The following is a 20,096-nucleotide window of genomic DNA, read 5'->3' as shown; positions in this document are numbered from 1 at the left end:
TTTATTATGAATCGGATTATCCCAGGATCAAAATGCAAACTTAAAACATAGGGGAAATAGTTTAATTTATAAACTATTTATAAACAAAGAGTAACTTTGCTTCTCTACCCCAACCCTAACCTGTCATAGAATGTGCCTTGCCAAGAAAGATTTAATCATTTTTTGTTTAGTTTTGTTTGGTCTTTTCCTCCTTTTATTGAAAATGGATCCTTTCTTACATAATATATTCTTATTACAGCTCCTCATCCCTCTATTTCTCCCAGTTCTGTCCTATCTCCCTCTTATGTGGACTCTTTGTCTGCCTCTCCTTAGAAAAGGATAAGTTATAGTTGAGAGTAAAATAAAACAAAATCGAACACCTCAGAATTGAACTCTAAACAAACAAGCATAGGGAAAGCAGTGCAAGAGAAGTCATAAGAAACAGATACAGACACAGAGACCCACTCGTATGCATACTCAGGAATCTCATAAACACACTAAACTGGAATCTATAATACATACACAAAGGATCAGTAGGATAAAAGACAAAAAATAAAAGAAAAGAAGAAAAATATTTTTAAAAAAAAGAAGAAAAGCCCTCACATGACATTGTAAGAAAAGAAACCTTCAAAGTCGCCATTTTGTTTTCTGTTCCCCTTTTACTGCTCCGTATAGGATCTATCTTTAAGAGTAGTAGGTTTCCCCAGAAAGCCTACCTTACAGCAAACTAAGCTTTCATTTGTGAGTGCTTATCAATTAGAGATCACTTCTAGACTAAGGATGGGGTCACATGGTACTTCTTTCATCTGTAGGACCGCACCTGGTGAAGACCAGCATGGGTCTTGTGCATGCTACCTCAGTCTCTGTGGGTTTATGTGTTTGTTGATCCTGTTGCTTTAGAGGGCCTTGTTTTCTTGGTAATTTCCTTCACATTTAGCTCTTACGCTCTCTCTACTGACTCCTCTACAGGGTTTCCTGAACCCTGGAATTGATGGAGATATGCTTTGGGCTGAATGATCCAAGGTCTCTCATTCTCTGAATACATGGGGAGTGGCATTATTAGGAAATATGACTTTGTTGGAGTAGGTGAGATCTTGAGGGAGGAAGTACGTCACTATAGAGTCAGGGTTTGAGGATCCCTATGATCAAGCTCCACCCAGTGAAAGGAATTCTTCTCCTTGTTACCTGAGAATCAAGATGTAGATCTCTCAGCTAATTCTGAGGCACCACGTCTGCTTGCACACTGCCATGTTTTGTGCCACCATGATTAATGGACTAAACCTCAGATGCTGCAAGCCAGCCCCAATACAATGTTTTTCTTTAGAAGAGTTGCCTTGAACATGGTTTCTCCTCAAAGCAATAAAACCCTAACTAAGAGCTATATCTATATTTATACCTATATCTATATCTATCTATCTATCTATCTATCTATCTGTCTGTCTGTCTGTCTGTCTGTCTGTCTGTCTGTCTATGCAAATACATACCATATTTGTATGGAATTTTATACAAATATTTGTTATCTGTTTGATCCTTGTGGTTTATAATATTAGTTACCTCCAGCATTTTTCTGTTTACCTTTTTTTTTTAAGAGGCACACTCTACTGGTGAGAGTGATGTAATAAAGCCTCCCACTATCATGGTGTGAGGATCAATATGTGATTTTCATTTATGAACTAAGGTGCCCTTGTGCTTGGTTTGTAGATGCTAAAAGTTGTAGTGTCCTCTTGGTGGATTTTTCCTTTGATGAATATGTAGCATCCTTTTCTTTATCTTCTTTCTAAGTTTGGTTGGAAGTCTATTTTGTCAGATATTAATATTGCTACAAGAGCTTACTTCTCATATTTATTTGCTTTGAACTTTCCCCCTGGAATTATTTCTTTCCTTGATGTTAAAAAAATGGATCATGTTCTCACATCCATTTTGTTAGTGTGTGACTTTCTATTGGGCAATTGACACCGTAGATATTGCGAGATATCAATGCACTGTTTTCATTGATTCCTGTTATTATTCTTGTGGACAGATATTTATATAAATTTCATCCAAACATAAAAGAATGTATATTATTCTCAGTGCCTCACCAAAATTAATCACAAAACGAAGGTAAACCAAGTCTTAAAATATACAAGAAAATTTAAATAACACCCAGGATCTTATGACACCCACTATGAAATAAAGCTTAATAACAACAACAGCAGAATCAACAAAAATCTTACAGTATCATGAAGACTAAATACTTCCCTTCCAAATCAAAATTGGATCAAGACAGAAAATCAGAAAGAAATTAAAAACTTTGTGGAGTCAAATGAAAGTAAAGAAACAACATACTCAATCTTATGGGAAACAATAACAGAAGTTCCAAGAGGCAAGTTCATTCCTTTAATTGCCTAATCCAGTTAGACATTACTAGTAACATAGCAGTACGTCTAAAATCTCTAGAATAGAAAGAATTCTCACTCAAAGGAGTAAATGCCAAAAAAGTCCTTAAACTCATCACTGAAATCAACAGAACAAGGAAATTAATATAAAGAATCAATGAAACAAAGAATTAGTTCTTTGAAAAAAATTAATAAGATCAACAAATCTTTAACCAAGTTAACTAAAAGGTTGAGGCAAATGATCCAACTTAATATAATTAGAGATGAAAGGGAGACATGTCAATACATATCAAGGAATTCCAGATAATCATAAAAATATACTCTGAAAACCTATAATCTAGCAAATTGGAAAATCTATTCGATAATTTTATCAATACGTTTCATTTATCAAAGTTGAATCAAAATAAAATAAGCAATTTAAACAAATATATAAACTTAGCGATTATATGCAGTCATTAAAATTTTCCCAACAAAACAAAACAACCAAAAAAAACCCCATAATTCTACTAGACAACCAAACATGAGCTAATGAATTATTCTATAAAATAGAAACTGAAGGAATGTTGCCCAATTCATTTTACAAAGTCACAGTTACCTTGATACTAAACATGGAATACTAGTATATGATCTGCACATAAGGATTCTTTGATATCTTTGCTTCTGCTTTCTCTCCTTTAACCTTATATTGAATAGGTATGGTGAGGCAAGGTAAAACTTTGTCCTGCTCCTGATTTTAGTGGAAATTATTTGCATTTTCTTCATTTAAGTTGATGTTTGCTATGGACTTGCTATACATTTATTATTTTAAGTATGTCTTTTGTGATTCTAATCTTTCCAGGAGTGTTACCATGAGGGGGTGTCGGATTTTAACAAAACCCTTTCCTTCATCTGCTGAAATGTTCATGTGGTTTTTGTCTCTCGATGGTTTTATATGGTGGATTATAATTTTTTGATTTATGTATGTTGAACATCTCCTGCATCTCAGGATTGAAGCTTATTTGATTATGGAGAATGATCTTTATGATTTGTTGTTCAGTAAAGTTTGCAATATTTTTGTGAGAATATTTATACCTATATTCAGATGGGACATTGGTCCATAATTCCCTTTCTTTGTGGGCTTTTCATGTGGACTTAGTATCAAGTGTGGTGGGTGGGGGGAGTGGATGTCCTAAGAGTTGCGGATCAGTGCTGGGAAGACTTGGAAATGAGAGTGCTTGAGATTCATAATGTGAAATTTCCAAATAATTAATATAGATATCTTTTAAAAAGAATTGAAAAATGGAGGGAGAGGAGAAGATCAGTAGTTATCCTACTTGTTTCCCTGGACAGTGTCTCATTGCTTGATTCTTGTTTGTTTGCTTGTTTATTTATCTTAAGTATTTAAGCCTTGCGATTGTTCATTTTGTCTACACAGTAGACTTTTATTCTATTTCCTATCTTTGATTGTAGAAGTACATATTTGTTCCTACAGAATGTTTTCATGGATAATTCTATAATCAGAGAATGCCTGTTGTGATTAATACCCTCTTAGAGAAACAATTTCACCTGCTGGTCTAACCTAATAATTTGAGAGAAATCCATTTTTAATTAGGCACATTCACATTCATAATTTCAATAAAATATGTCTTGGGCTTTGGTTTTGTTCTCTACAAAGTGCATGTTTAAGAACAGCCCAATGAAGCTAATAGCATAAGAGGAAAAATAACAAAAATAATCCATGTAGTGTTTTAATTATGCTTACGATTTTGTGCTGGTCTTTATTCCTAGCTCCCCTGAAGTTTATTTGGTGGGCTATGGTTGAGGCATATGTTAGAGACATTATCTTCCAAATTATAAGTAGAGAGCTATTTTTAAGTAATGTTATTTAATAACTATGAACTTTAAAGTACAATGTTTAAATACAGACTTTCTTCCCCTAGATATCGTGATATCACATGACAACATTGAGTCATGGTTGTCAAGTTAACTGAATTAAGAGACGTCTAGTCGTGATGAAACAGACACGTGTATAGTCTACTGTGATTTCCAGGGAGACTCATACATAAGAATGACTAGCTAAAGACCAACCCCGTATACGAATTGGTGCCTCCCCAATATGTGGCAAGGCAGTGTCTCTTTGCATATGTGAGGAATTCCTCTCATTGTGTGTTGGTAATTGTTATATTATGTGCTGAAATCAGACTACAGATACCTAGTTTTTAAACATTGAGACAATAGCAGTGACTGTAGGGAACTTAAAGCGTAATACTGAGACCACCACAGAATCCAGCTTGTTACATTGGACCAGCCTGGTTCTGTGACCTCCTCACATGTAGCTAACCATTATTAGATTACAGGCTCCTATTGTATAAGGCAACTCATATTCCCTCATTTTAATTAATTTTTAAAATTTCTTTGCATTTATAATATATTTGGACCACTTCCTGTTCCTTCCACTTCTCTCTAAATTCACCCAAATACCATTTTTTCTCCTTTTCAAGTATATGGCCTTCTTTTTTCATTAATTATAAATGAAATGAAATATGTTAAATGAATATATATATGTGTGTGTGTTTGTGATAGATCAACATATAGATGAGAGAGAGAGAGAGAGAGAGAGAGAGAGAGAGAGAGAGAGAGAGAGAGGAGAGAGAGAGAGTGAAATAGACACAACCTTCTCAGTCAGTTGGTATACTTGTATGTATGTTTTCAGGGTACTCCTCCCAGATTATTTCTCCTGGGGGCCTGTAATTCATGGTGTAAGTTGGAGATCTCTCGAGCACTTCCTGTCAAAGTTAACAAGTCCATTGTTGCTGCCTTTGTTCAGCTTATGAGTAGGTACTTCAAGGATATCGATTCTGAGATTCCAAGACAACACCTTCTCACAGAAAACTACCTAAGTAAGAGGATTGTCTTGATTCAAAATGCACAAATATTGTCTATCAGTTCTGTTCCTCTCAAGAATCATAATGCATTATTATTATTGCCTTATTTTATTTCAAAAGACGAAAGTTCTGTGATTAAGTACCATCATTCTATACCCAAAGTTACCTGAACTGAAACTCACATTCTACTTTAGTCAACTTTGTATTGTATCAATATTGTACTGTAATCAATATTGTATGACTTGAGTTGTTAATGAATAGTCTGTTTCAGTTATTTTTCATGTTTGATGTAGGTAAGTGCTTACAGTTAATATTGATACTTTATTTAAAAACATAATCCTAGGACTAAATATGCTTCGAATCTTGGTTCAGGGTATTAATTTACAAGGGGGAGAATTAAATAAATGAACTTAAAGAGTAAAACCAAATAAAGAACAAAAAAAGAATAATAATCAAGTAGCAATAACTATAAAATAATGAATAAATTTTATAATTGATTTTGTTTACATGCTCCCTACACAGTGTACAAAGGAGCCAAATACTAAGGCATTTGGTATAAGGTATCATTTTACAAATGCGAATAGCTTTGCTGTACAATAAACAGGCAGATGCATAGAGTGCTAAATTCAAATATGCTTCCTGGTTAGTGGAATCATAAATGTTTATGGGAGGGAAGAGAGTATAAGCTGTGTGCTTATTTGAAGGTGAGAAAGAAATATTTTAGCATGCTTCCATGAAAGGATGAGCAATTACTGTGGTTTTTTAGTTTGAGTTATGTTTTATACAGGAGATGTTATACTTGTGTTGTCAAAAGGCCGCTGACCTGTAGAGCTGGCTTCTGCACATACTCTGGAGTGGACTCCAGAGGATTTTCCTGTAAAACAACATGAACAGTGTGTTATGTAAGGAATGTATATCCACATGTATTATAATTTAGGAATGTCTGACTTGTTTCCACGAACCCCTCCTGTGCTGTGATTTTGTTTCTCAGCTGCTGGAGTATGTTGAGAAATTTTGGAAATTTCTGAGGTGAAACCAGACTAAAGGAAGTAGGTCATTAGGGATGTGTCTGCCTCTCTGCTCCATAATTTCATCAAAACTTTTGCAACCATCATGCTCTTCCCAAACACATGTGATTAGACATTCTTGGACTGAACTCTGATAGCTTGAGCCAAAGTAAATCTGTCCATGTTTATCAGCCCTCGTCTCTCAGTGATTTCGTCATGATAATGAAATAGTAACACTGGGTGAGTCTGCATCCCCTATTTTCACAACTAAACAATAAAGGCATTGTTTAATACACAATATGTATCTCACCATTAATGGCAGCAAAGTAATTCATAAGTATATTATTTGCTGAATGGTAATATTGCTCTTAATTGTTTCCCATCTCCTATGAACTTGGCTTTGGTGGGAAGATTCCCTTCCCAAATATTTGTATCTCCTTGGTCATTTGAGAAGAACTTCATTGATTCTATCCTTCAATAATAACATTGACAGATGCCAGGCTAGTGTTTAATTCTAAATCCTTGTGGTTTTGAACAACTATTAAATAAAGAGTCTAATGTTGGTTGCAGAGAATGTGGCTAGAGAAACATGGCAAGTCATCTATAACCATTTCTAGGTATCAACAGGGGTAACTGCATGGTTTTGGCCATTCTCATTTGTTCATACTTTGCTTTTGCCTTTACTGGACACCAGGAGGCCTATTGTAGTCACTATATTTGTGAATGAGCTTCAGTATCTCCACAAAAACATGTCAAGACGAACCATGACGATAGACAGCTTTTGGATTAGATTGCATGTATACTTGTAGAGTTTTGATTTCTTTAATGTTTTTATATTAACTTTGTTCTTTAAATAATGAGTATGTCAACTAGCTTGAGTCAATATCAAAGTCTGTTGATTATGAAGACAATACCAAAACAACATCCTGCTGGTGTATAGAACTATAAGTTCAAAACTGTGTCCTCTGGCTGCTTATCATTTTCAAAGACTACATTTTACTTTCCTAGAAACTCGGTAAGTTTTGATTTTGCTGGCATTCCCACTATTCCATGAGCTAAAACTCCACCACCAAAATTTTAATCACAGTGTGGAAGACATTGATTTGTGCCATGTACACCGTCCAGTTTGTCCCTGTCTGGGTAGATTTCCTATTACCTCAATTAATTTTTAATATTTCCCATAAAATTTATAATTATTCTATAATTTTAGCTAATAATATTTTACATGCAAGCTTTTCTGTTGAAGTTATGGTACAGTTTCCCATCCCATCTAAATCATGATTGATAGAATAAATTACTCAGCTGAATTGTACTTTAAATGCAGATGCTTCCTAACTGAGTAAATCCCTCAAAAAAGATTAAAAGAAGAGAGTAAAGAAATACCTTATCATAAGTGAGGCTATGCATTAAACAAAATACAATCTTAAATAAGAATTTTTACAGTATGGAAAGGTGACTATGACACATAATCTTTGAGAGTTTTCACTCATTTGTTCAATAGCTATAAGTCTAGATGTTTTATCTGAATTTCAAAAGAAGTTATTCAACTTCCACAGATGAATAATTAAGTAAAATAATGCATGCATTCATTCTAACAAGTAAAAACAGAACAATCACTAGTGTTTTTATATTTGTCTATAATATTAATCCAGTGTTATATATGTTGAAGATATTAGGATCATAAACCACAGTTATGAAAAATAATATCTAATCATTAGGATGTAGACAGCCCATAACTTCTAAAATGATTTTTAGACTATAAATATGCTGAAGGAGAGAATCAAATGTCATTTCCAGTAAATAAAATGACAAATAATTGAATGGATATATATATATATATATATATATATATATAAGTTATAGCTCTTTAAAAAAGGGCTGAGCTCTCTTAAGAACAAAAAAGAAAAGGAACACTGATGCTACTTAGTGCTTCCTGTGCTTGCATGTGTCTAGGTCCATCACTGGAGTATGGGTTCCCTTTCAGGGTCCACCTATCATCTGAAGAAACATAATTTCCTTCCCCCAGTAGCCATAATGACAGCATATGAAGTTATAGGGTAAAAAGTGGAGGTTGGGAGGGGAAAGGATCTAAAGGGGTAAGAATGGGATCAAACCACAGTACATGCACATATGAAATTCTCAAGAATATGAAAAAAATATGAATGCATAAATAAATATTTAATATTGCTTCCAGGAGACTGTCAAGATATGCTGGTTTGCAGAAAAGAAATTGGGTTTTGAGATAAGCCATTTTCTTCCATAACTTTGGTTTGTAACCTGCTATCTAGATCATCTATCTACCAAAGGGTCCTTCCTCAAATGTTCATCTCCAAAATACCCAAAATACTCCATATATTGTTCCTTTTGGTCCTATGAATCTGCAATGATATGACTTGCCTTCATGTATTAGTTGTATCAAAGCCCTCTGTTTCCCTTCCTGTCCGTTTTGTCCTCATGAGTATTCTCTTCCATCTCTTGGGCATTGCTATCAACACTGTCTGTGATACAGATTGGCAGTGTAGTTCAAATCTCTATTTGTACTATGGTAAGTTACTTATATTTGCTATGAGGTTAGTGTTTCTTTTTTCCTCAAATTCATGCTGAAACCCAACCATCAAAGGATGGCACATAAGTGGTAGCATCTCAGGGTTCGTGGATAGATCTTTGAGGTAAGATCTTCATAAAAAGGATTGTCATATTTACAAGAAAAGGGATGAGCTCACTCTCTCACAGCTTTGCCACAAAGGGCAGCAACATCCAAGAAGAAGGCCCAGGATGATGCTCCTATCTCATTTCTCATTCACTTGTGCAGAAGAATACCTTTTTGTTATTAAAGTCACATAATTTGTGATACAGGATTACAGTACTCTATCTTGTTTCAGATAAGACTTTTGTTTGAAACCTTTGCCTTATCATTAGCCTGAGGCAATTTCTTTCTCATCTACTGCATTTATTTTTAATCTGATCAACAGAACATATTTTATCTCAATGAAATGTTTCTGACACTGACTAAGAGTCACTGGTGTGAAAGTTCTCAAATAATGCCCCAGAGCTTCATAATCTAAATATGCAAATTCATAACAATTATTCCCACACATGTCCATGAGAAAATTGTTTAGAATGCTTTGTGGATAATGAATAATGATTAACCCATGTAAAATGTATGTCTTGCATTTCCTTAGCTATCTTTTTATTATTGGCTATTTTATGTATTTACATTTCAAATGTTATCCCCTTTCCTAGATTTCCCTCCTAGAAACCCCTATCCCCTCCCCCCTCCCCATGCTTCTCACACCTGAAGACATAGAAGTGTAATCATGACTTCTGTGTGATGAAACAATACCTCTGAAGCAGATCTAGTGTTTGCCTTGAAAAGGTCCTAACTTAAAGCCAAGGAACTGAGTGATCCACTGGATGCTATGATAAAATAAAGGGCTAGCAAGTGACTAAGCATGATATTTTCAAGGTGACATTTGTATATTTTGAAACCCTAAAATAATAATACACTGTTCACTGCTTAATATTTTAAATTATATAAACAAGGAATGATTAGTAGAATATAGAATCTCAGAATTTACTTTTCAATTAAGAAAACACATTTCACAAATTATTTAATTGTGCTCTAAATATTTGCTGAACATTTTGTTCTACTTTCAAGGTTTTTACAAAAACAAATATCAGATTTGGCACTGAAATCCCAACAATGAATGTTTCTTTAGGTTATTTTATGTAAAATAAATATTTGAATGCTACTACATGTAAACCTCAAGTAGTTGCAATGGTCTATTAGGTATCTAGGTCTAGACATACTAAAAAAAATATTAGTCAGGATAACAATAACTTAGAGGTGGAAAGAAAGGGACATATTTCAAATAAAATAGGAAAAAAACAATTTTCTTAATGTAAAGAATTGTACCTGAGATAGTCGAGTACTTTCAACTCTATTAACAGCTAAATATATGTTCCATACATATCAAATGTGTTGTAGAATTTGTAGTCAAAATAATCATAATGTGTTTTATAAAGGATTTATCTATACCTTTGTTATAGCTTCTGGCAAATTCTAACAAGATAGCAATTTTACATGCAGTTGCAAATTTCACAGTTTTAATACATAATGATGTTCATTTAAGAGAAGACTTTTAATACTTTTGTAGATAGTACATAAAGACATATTTTAAAATTGATATCTGCATTTTAAATAGATAATCATCTCTTTATCTTTTCTAGATTTATTATGCTTTGGCTGTTTGGGTTGAAATGTACAATAGCAGTACAAATGTATAATAACTTATCAAAAAGGTATATATTATTAGTTATCTTCGAAATGTTAAGTGAATGATCAATATGAAAGCTGAACTAAGACTATAAAATGTAGTTCATTTATATTCTTCAAAGCAAGAAGCCTTGAGAACATTCAGGAACTACCTCTGGATGTGAAAGAAGAGTCACTCAGTGTCCTTAATTCAACTATAGTTATTTCAGAGGGGCTTGGAGTATGAAAGGCCAGGAAATAGGAAAATATATGTACATATGTTCTATACATATTGCTTCTGCCTTGAAGAAGGAATGGTTTCAGATGTAATGATTTTAATGTAACAGAAAGTGCAATATCAACCCAAATCAGAGAATTAATGTCATGAGCTAAAATCTTCTGAAACTTCTAATAGTACAATTTTGTTAAAACACAACATTTTAAGAAGTGCTGACTCATGCAGTTTGGGCTACACAGAGCCCAAGGAAGACCAGCCATGCAAGCTCCGATGATGGGAAATGGTGGTAAATTTATCTTTTCTGCACAGAGTGCCAAATGGAAAGAGATAAGGAGGGAGTGATAGGATGCTTCTGAGTTTTCAGAGGAAAAAAAAATACAGAATTGACTTCGAGTCAACATTCCATACTCTTATCATGTGAAGATAGTGGGATTTATTTCTCTCCATTAATTTTTGTTAAGTTTGAGAAAAGTTCAATCTGTAGCATATGAATGTACTTTCCCTCCTTCCTGTAAATAACTTAGATCCTGTTCCAATTTACCTCCGTTGGATGTTTACAAGCATCCCTTTGACTTCACTCTGAGTGCTCTTTAAAATAAGACACAAGGCTCAATATATGGAGATGTTTAATTAAAATAAAATAAATTTTCTGCTCTTAAAAAATGCTGAAAACTCTGAATTAGAAACCAGAATCCTTTGAACTATTGTCAGCCAACCTGGGAGTCCTAATTACCAGGGCTTCTGCTAGAAGTAGAGCCAAGTGGCCAAGCATTTATGCTATGTTTTACACAGCGCACGACTCGACTTCAGGGAGACTCTGAGACTCACTTATAAAATACAACTATTCACAAGTCTTTCCACCTTGTACCATCCTGGAAGCCTAGTTGTAAGTCTGAGCTGGGAGGGGCTGTCCTGTGCACTGCAAAATCTTAGGTGACACCCCTGGACTCCACTAAAAGAATGTTACTCATATTCAGTGGCTCCCTTCAGCTTGACAGAGAAAGGCAGACAGCACGCCATACCACTTTTGGGTAAAATGACTACCTCCTGTCTCAATGTTTCCTTTCTTCTAAATGACTGGTTTTCAGCGCACCTGCTCTCAAGACCTGTGCTCAGTACCTGCTCTTCTGTTAAAAAAAACAAGAAAGGGATATCAAGTCCTCAGAAGCCATGGAAGCACTGATAGAGACTTCCCACAAGAATCTGCCTTCCAGGGGAGGTGTTTCCAGTCTGTAGTGAAGAACTAGAAGAATCTGTAGAAAATGACACACTTCTTTGTGTTTGTGGGCCTTAAGGCCCAGGTAAATACCTGAGCAGCAGGATTGCTGTTTTTTTTTTTTTTTTCTCATCTGCCACACAGCCTCTGCCAGGAGTTCATTAAGACCCAGGTCCCCAGCTCCTGTGAAGCCTCTTTGTAAGTCTTTTTCATTCAGCAGCCAATCACATTTGCATCATTTTGACTTCCCTCTTAGATAATATCCCTGCTGTGACTGAGGAGAAAATCATCCTATTCTAGTTTTCCTGGCCTGTATTTGCAGCAAGGAGCTACCTATGCGGGTTTTTTCCTGACTATGAACGCTATTTTCATCTCCTTGATGATCTGATTGCTTGACATATTCAAGAAGTTAGCACTGGGACCTATCATAGTGTCTGGAATAAGGTGGGAAGTAGACAAAGTACCAATTGTTCTTTAATAGAATGGGAAGCTAACTCTGTCTATAAGTTGCTGTTTTTTCTCCTTTAAAATAGTAGGACCCAAAAGAACCCAGTCAGTGATCAATATGTGTCTGGACTTTCCTTTCTTGCCTAGACATTCATGCTTTCTTCTAAGCATGAATTTGTCTTTTGAGAGCTGGAGGTGAAATCCATGACCCTGTGTACATCAGCCAAGCACTTTACCACTGTATCCTTTTTCAGCTCTTCTGAATTCATTTGTAACAACTCAAGCTCTCCTAGTTCTCAGTGACTAACAATCGGTCAACTTACCACCAAAGACGTCTACAATCCACATCTAAAGGTATGAGAATTTTGAGAGCCCTCAAAGCTTAGAAGTCATATTTAATTATTTAATCACAGAAAATAAAAACATGCTATGCTCTTGTTTGGTGGAGGTCTGCTTTTTATTTTGGACCATTCCCTTTTGAGCATGATTAGCTCTGATATCCATAGTAATGCACCAGAAACTAGGTAGTTATGATATAGTGGCCCTTGACCTACTACAGCTAATGTGATCATAGTTATTATTAATCAGCCTTTACCTACAAATCCTACAAGGGTCATATATAAGATCTAAGGTCTAGATGCTTTCATGTTCTTAAGGAAGTTTCCTTCTTCTGAACAAAATTTCATTTTGCTAGTTGTCAAGGTAAATTACATAGTTAATCTCTCTTTCATATTCCATATATGGAGATTAATCTGTGTAGTAATAAATGGGTGTGTTTTCTGAAAACAAGAAGTTTAGCCAATGGATTCATTTTCAAGCTTTGATTAAGTCATTTAGTGAAATGTAGCAGCCAAAGTGATTATTTTTCTATTTGGAAAAAATTTAAGTACCCATACTACTGATCCCTACAGTCCTCATGAATATTTTATTCGTGTGTCCCATTAGTAGCCATATCAATAAAATCTACAATTATTATGGTAGAATTCTTAATGGGTTTAACTAATCTTTGTTTTCTTCCCTGTAGGGAAAAAAACCCACATATTTCATTCCTTCCTCTTCTTGACTATCTTCCCAGAACTTGTCTTTCTCCACCCTCCTCCTTAATAAATAGTTCCAGTATTAAGTACATGCCTTTTGCACCTCTGTTAATCTTGGCAGACCAGGGAATGCTGAACCATGCTGGCTAGTGAGAAAGAAGATGCCTTTCATGTGGCTTGGCAATGTGAACATTGGAGAGTGTTCACTTCTCTTCCATAGAACTTACATACACTGAATGCCTATGACTTTATGTATTATAAAAGAGAGACAATGCTTTAGTGCAAACCCCCGCTAAATGGCAAAGACACATTTTAAGATGTTTATAAGTGAAAACAGTTACTTTTCTAATATTTTTCAGGTTTTAATTTTTAATGTAATCTTTTTTCATATATTATATTTCTACTACAGTTTCCAGTCCTTCTCCTCTTCGTCCCTTCTACCAACCTCTGCTCTCCCCGAGACCCACTCTCTTCCATTTAGAAAAAGACACCCCCCGAGGGATATCAGCCAAACGTATCATATAAGATCAGGCATATCCCCTCCTATTAAGGCTGAACAAGGCAAACAAGTAGGAGGAAAAGTGTCCCCAAATCAGGCAAAAGACTCAGAGACAGCCCCAGATCCCACTGTTCCCACAGGAACACCAAGCTACACAACTATAACATATGCAGAGAATCCAAGTCAGACCCATACAGACTCCCTAATTTTCAGTTCAATCTCTGTGAGCTCTGGTTAGTTGATTCTATGGGTTTTCTTGTGGTGTCCTTAATCCTTCTGACTACTACAATCCTTCCTCCCCCACTTCCACAGGATTCTCCAAGTTTCACATAATGTTTGGCAGTGGGTCTCTGGATGAAGCCTCTATGATGCTCATCATGTTAGGACCCTGGTCTACAAGTATAGCAGAGCATCATTAGGTCTTTGGCCTTGCTACTCTCTTCTTATTTCAGTCTTACTCAAAAATTATGCGAAATATACAATAAAATAAATATCTAGAGTATAACAAATACTTAAGCATACAAGATGTTCCTCATTTTATTTGCTAAGAAATTGCAACATACAGTCTTTGTAAATCAAAGATACTTCTAAAAAATAAATACCGAAAATTGTCTTTAAATTCGAGTTGCTCCTACGGAAGATTAGCTTGCACTTATGTATACTTGCTTTTCAACAAATCTAGTTTTTCTTGCTGCAAAAGTAATAAGCATTTAAGGGTTATCAAATCTGTAAGAGAAAGTGTGCATCTAACTGAGAATATAGATACTCTGATATAAAACTTGGAGATAAGAAAATACCCTAGGTTCAGTTGCTGTACAAAGCAATGGGATAGGAAATTGTGTTGCAACATTTGGCATAGCTGCCTGTTAAGAGTCAGCTTATACATACAGATATCCTGTTTTTTTATTAGGCATATTAATGGTTATATAATTATATCACATCCTCTCTTCCCTGTTTTCCTTAAAACCCTTCTTTACCCCATCATGACCTCTCAACTTGATAGTCAATACTTTTACTTTTGCATATATAATACATAATTATACAATTAGAACCTGCTAAGTCTGTTTAATATGGCTTGTGTGTATATGCATCTAAGGCAGATTACTTCTTATTAGATAGCCAATTGGGAAATTCTTACCAGGAACAGGTTAAATGTTCCCACCTTGGCAGTGAAAATATATTACATCTTCCTGGTTTTCTACCCTCTAAAGGAAAAAAAAAAGGCATTCATTCACTTGTCCATTTAATCCGTAATTTCAATATCTCTATATATTTATTAAAAGCATACAATATACAGACTACAATGTCTTTCTTAAAATTTAAGAATTTTAATACAGAAACATATAGAGTACAGGTAAGGGCAAAAGCTGATGTAGCTTGAACTAATTGTATAGACTACTGCAAATGATATCACTATGTTTTTAAAACTCTGGCTGTACCCCTTAATATGAATATGTATCCTTCTGTGGAATGATTAATATATTTCACTGTGGTCTGGCAAGATCTCTTTGGGATATTATGTAATACATAAAATCTACATTCTGAATTCTAAACTACTTTTGACCATAGGCATTTTAAAGCACAGACCAGTGGATCAACAGCTTTCATCACATGAGAAGGAAGAGCTGTGCGAATTCACAGAGGGTGGTGGTTTTTGTTCTTCGAGGTGAAGAAGTTTCATTCAAAAGTTGTCAGCTGGTACGAATCCCTCTGTGGCGTTCCCTGCATGTGTGGGGCTAAGGTTTGCTGAATAGTCAAAGAATGGAAGTCTTTTTCTTTGAAGATCACCAGGCGCCTACCACGGAGATACAATGACATCCTGTCTAACGGTGGTAACTAGTCTCTACCCATGTGGTCAGAAATAAAAATAATTGAAACATGGTGTTACCGAAGTTTCCAGCTTCCTCTCCTAGCTAAAGAAAGGAGAGAACACAGTGCACAGGGCAGGGTTTCGGGTTTCAGCTTTTCCTGTCTTTCAGACATGAACCCACTAAAGAGAGTAAAATTCAGAAACGAAAATCTAAAGGACTCGAGCCTATCAAGTGCATCGGGATGTGGGAATTGGAGGCTGAATATATCATAAAGTGGCTCTTGGTACCAACTATGTTCTAACAAACTCACAATGGCTGAGGTTAGGTCACTATATTAATACACTATAAATCATTCTACAAACGGAAAGTGAGCCACAATAATCAGCATACTTATCATGCTCATAAGTCAGAGAAATGCCCCAGTCTCAATTCATCACATGGTTCTCTGTATAATCCTTGTCCAGTTTGTGCCTAAGTGTTTCCATGTCAATTGTCCAAGCAAACCAAAGCAGTGGATTTCAACACTTGCTTGTAGATAACCACATGAAAGCCCTCATGCCATACACACGCTACTATTCCAAACACAGGAGCAGATATGAGTCATGGGTACAACCTCTTTAGTTCCAAAGGTAACTACTGCACAGGGCTTCCCATAACCACGTTAACGTGAAGAGAATAACTTTAAAATTCTCCTTACTACAAACTCTGCACTGAAAAGTACAGAAATGATTTAACTGATTTTGAGGGGAAGACATCAAGAACTATCTAAGACACACTCAGTTTATTCTACTGGATTTAGATTGAATTGGCCTCTCAATTACAGGTGATCCTTTTAATTCAGGAAATGAATGTCACGTGGCCCATTTCATCTTAGAGATATAAAAAGACACAGAGAGTACAAATCTATCAAGAACTTACTGCCTATGCCTTCTGATTTAATTTTTATTGTAAAGGACATCAAAACCAGTATTTAGTGGGGAAAGAAAGATGGTTCAGTGGGAAGAAGAACAATGACAAGAAAGACTGCTTACGATGAAGAGGATGATCCTGCATTACAAAAGATTTCAGAGGGCATCGTGGACATTTTGTGTACTGTGGGAAGCGGTAGAAAATAATGTGAACCAATTACAATCGAGCTTTGTGCTTAATTTTTCATGAAGATTTAAGCTGCAATGCTTCACACAAATGTTGTGATATCCACCCTTACAGGGGTTCATTTTGAGTACAATATAAACCTCATATGAGCAGTACTATAAGAATTCCTATCAATTCACAAGCATCCTCAGAGCTGAGACCATCACATCCACGTGCGAGGACTATTCTATATAGATCTCTCTTGCTTTGCAATCTAGGGAAATTAAGTTGGGAAAGAGAATTCAAGGTGTGTAAAACATTCCGGTATCTTTATAAGAACACTCAATTTAAAAAAAAATACTTTTCTCTGATTAGACCACCATAGCAATTTTGAGGTCTAGATGCCAAGCTTTTCTTGAGAAGCCCAGAGCAGCATATCCATAGCCAGTATCTAGTTGTTATCAAGGCTATAATAGAACAAACACAAAACATTTTGTGTTCTGACTAGATGTTTATCTTTCCAGTATTCTTAGTATTTTGCTGAATTCAGCCCAAGCAGAGTATCCTCTAAAATAGGCCACAGGGTAATTGTTTTTACCTGTGTCCCATGTAGCTTTACATAGTCACTTGGAGATGGTTCATATTGAATTCTCTCTGGGTATCTTTGAAGAAGCCCTCCAAGAAGAAATAGCAGTAGCACCTGGAGGAGCACAGGGACCTCATTAGCTTCACTGGCCAGTTTTAGGCCACCTAGATTTCTGCTGCCAAGGACTAAGGGCTACTTTACTCTGTTCCTCACTCCTTTTCACAAGTAAAATTTATCTCTGGTTTTTAGACAGGTGACATCTGCTTATGGAACAAATGATGAATTGACTTTTTATTGTTGTTTTTTCAGATATTTATAAAAATAAAGGTATATGCTACTATAAGAAGTGGAAAAACCCTGCATGCATGTGTAAAGAGAGAATAAATTCACCAGCAAATGTGTCTGTCTGTCTGTCTCTCTTCCTCTCTCTCTTTCTTTCTTCCTTTCCTTCTTTCTTTCTTTCTCTCTCTCTCTCTTTCTTTCTTTCTTACTCCACCTCCTCCTCCTCTTCTTCTTGTTCTTGTTCTTCTTGTTCTTCTTGTTCTTTTTCTTCCTGTTCTTGTTCTTGTTCTTCTTGTTCTTGTTCTTCTTGTTCTTCCTTCTCCTCCTCCTCCTCCTCCTCCTCCTCCTCCTCCTCCTCCTCCTCCTCCTCCTCCTCCTCCTCTTCCTCCTCCTTCTTTCTTCATGTACATGCCCTTCTTCCTCACTGGGGTGAGGCTCAGAAGGATATAACAGCCTTCTTGTGGGAGAATATGAATGTTGACAACATGGAAAAGATAAGTATTTGCAAATAATTGATCTGCATGTGCAAAGACTAGCAACTAAGTCTACTTTATCTGGATGTTCACAGCATAGGGATTTCTTGCCTACAGAGGCCTTTACCTGAGACTAGCTAGACATTCCTGCCTTACATTATCCATAATAAGCTCACTAAGTTTTTGTATTGTATATTCAGTACCATTCCACCAGACTGCAAACAGCCAAAATGGCATGTGTCTGTCCTTTCTTCCTTGCCTTACCATGGCTGCCCAAGCAGTAGGAATAGGGATCACTGTATGGAACATCAAGTCTTCTGTCACAATAGTGACTGGGTGAAGACTTGTTCCCTGGGCCTCCATTCTATTCCACTATATCACGAGTGGCACCATCAGTCATGAAGATGATGGCAAAAGCTGTCCATTATCATTGCTGCTTGAACAAAGAAGGCAAAACAAAAGTGGTCATTTCAGGTGAAAGACAAAAATAATAGATCCAGAGTATCTCTCTCACCTGCATTTGAAATCTCAACCATTTACTGCTGAAAATTTGTCTGTCAAGCATCTAATCTTGAATTATTTTCCATACCCACATCCAATTTTTATCTAAGCATTTTATTTTTTCTATTTGCTTCCTTCAAGAAGCATATTTTTAATTATTTTATTTTTATTGATTGTGAATTTCACATTATACACCTCAATCTCACCCCACATCCCTCCATATTTACCCTCTACCCTTGCATCCACTCCATAAAAACACAAAACAAAACCACAAACAAATAAACTTCTCTCTGTGGAAGCTGCAGAGTGTCACAGAGTATCACCTAATATACCCTTCTGTCCAAGCAGCTTCACTAGCAAATGCTCATTGCAATGAGTCAGATGCTGTTGGTTCAATGGCTTCAGCTTTTCAGTATTGAATTCTCACCAGGACTCTTCTCAGACACCTGCTCTTACCCTATGCCATGGAGATCCTGTAGCTTTAGTCTAATAGGACTGACCCCTTCACATACTCCAAAATTTCATAGATTGATTATGTGTTGGGGTGGGCTAACTCAAAGTCTTGGATCTGGGCCATGGTGGTTGCTAAATTACTCTGACCATCAGCTCTCCTACACCTATGCCACCAGGACCCATTGTCCCTCTTTGCCTAAATTGTGGGCAGGACCAGTGTTCCTGTTTCCAGAAGTCAGCAAGGGTGGGACCAACTCTCCTATCCTTAGGTCAGGGTCAGTTCTCCCATTCTTTAGCCTTTGTGGATTACTCATCCCTCTCAGCACTCATGCCACCAAGACAGCTCAACAGTGCTGCCCAGATACCTTGTAGATGCTCAGTGCCAGCAGTGCACGGAGACAGATCTTTTGCTGTCCAGGACAGTATTCCCACATGAGGAATGGAGCCACCTTTGCTTAGTTTTGAACGTCTACAGCATCCCAGGGAACAGCACAGACAAGAGCTATTTATGGCCTTTGATAGAATCATGGGCCATGGAAGTCAACACCTTCTGCTCTTCAGGACCATGGACCCAGACAAAGACATGGCCATTGGCTGCAGGATGGGCTGACAGCTGACAATGGTCTCAAGTGGCAGTGCACGCTATTCACATCAGGCTGCTTCTCACCACTCTCCTGTCTCCAGGTCCACCTCTCTTCATAGTGCACAAGCTGTTCTGCTTCTCTTTCTCTCCCATCTCTCGTTTACGTAAGTTCTCATTATAGTGGCACCATAAGCATCTTTTTTTGAAAGGTAGGGTGGTTAAATATTTGTCCAACCTGAAGTCCCCAAGGAAAATACGTCTCTGGCCAAAGTTAAACACAGCACAGAAAAAACTATAATTCAACATAGAGTTGGGCAGTCTCACTGTTGATCCACCATCACAACTAACTAGAGAGATTGGTAAATGATGAGTACTAAGCAAGCAGGACATGTCGACTCATCGCAGTTCTCCACTCT

The 20,096-nt window shown here is 36.3% G+C and overlaps 2 long non-coding RNA genes across 4 annotated transcripts in view; one reads left to right on the top strand and one right to left on the bottom strand.

The window, feature by feature from the left end:
- LOC102549614 (uncharacterized) overlaps positions 1-17,728 on the top strand; it is a 41,383-nt gene extending 23,655 nt beyond the window's left edge. Inside the window, exons 3-4 of one of the 2 annotated variants that reach the window (XR_015622534.1) lie at positions 12,636-12,735; positions 15,487-15,799. This is a non-coding gene — a long non-coding RNA (uncharacterized LOC102549614). Of the gene's footprint in view, positions 1-12,635; positions 12,736-15,486 lie in introns of both variants that reach the window. The other variant, XR_015622535.1, reaches the window with a different exon arrangement.
- Positions 1-20,096, bottom strand: part of LOC102549466 (uncharacterized) — an 86,267-nt gene that overhangs the window by 63,730 nt on the left and 2,441 nt on the right. The window contains exons 1-3 of one of the 2 annotated variants that reach the window (XR_015622531.1): positions 17,401-17,502; positions 15,056-15,122; positions 6,042-6,092 (exon numbers count right to left, since the gene is read on the bottom strand). This is a non-coding gene — a long non-coding RNA (uncharacterized LOC102549466). Of the gene's footprint in view, positions 1-6,041; positions 6,093-15,055; positions 15,123-17,400; positions 17,503-20,096 lie in introns of those variants that run through there. The other variant, XR_015622529.1, reaches the window with a different exon arrangement.

Source organism: Rattus norvegicus, chromosome 6 (assembly GCF_021556685.1).
Source record: "Rattus norvegicus strain SHRSP/BbbUtx chromosome 6, alternate assembly SHRSP_T2T, whole genome shotgun sequence".
In the NCBI taxonomy this organism is placed as follows: domain Eukaryota; kingdom Metazoa; phylum Chordata; class Mammalia; order Rodentia; family Muridae; genus Rattus; species Rattus norvegicus.
This window is presented reverse-complemented; position numbering and strand designations above follow the sequence as displayed.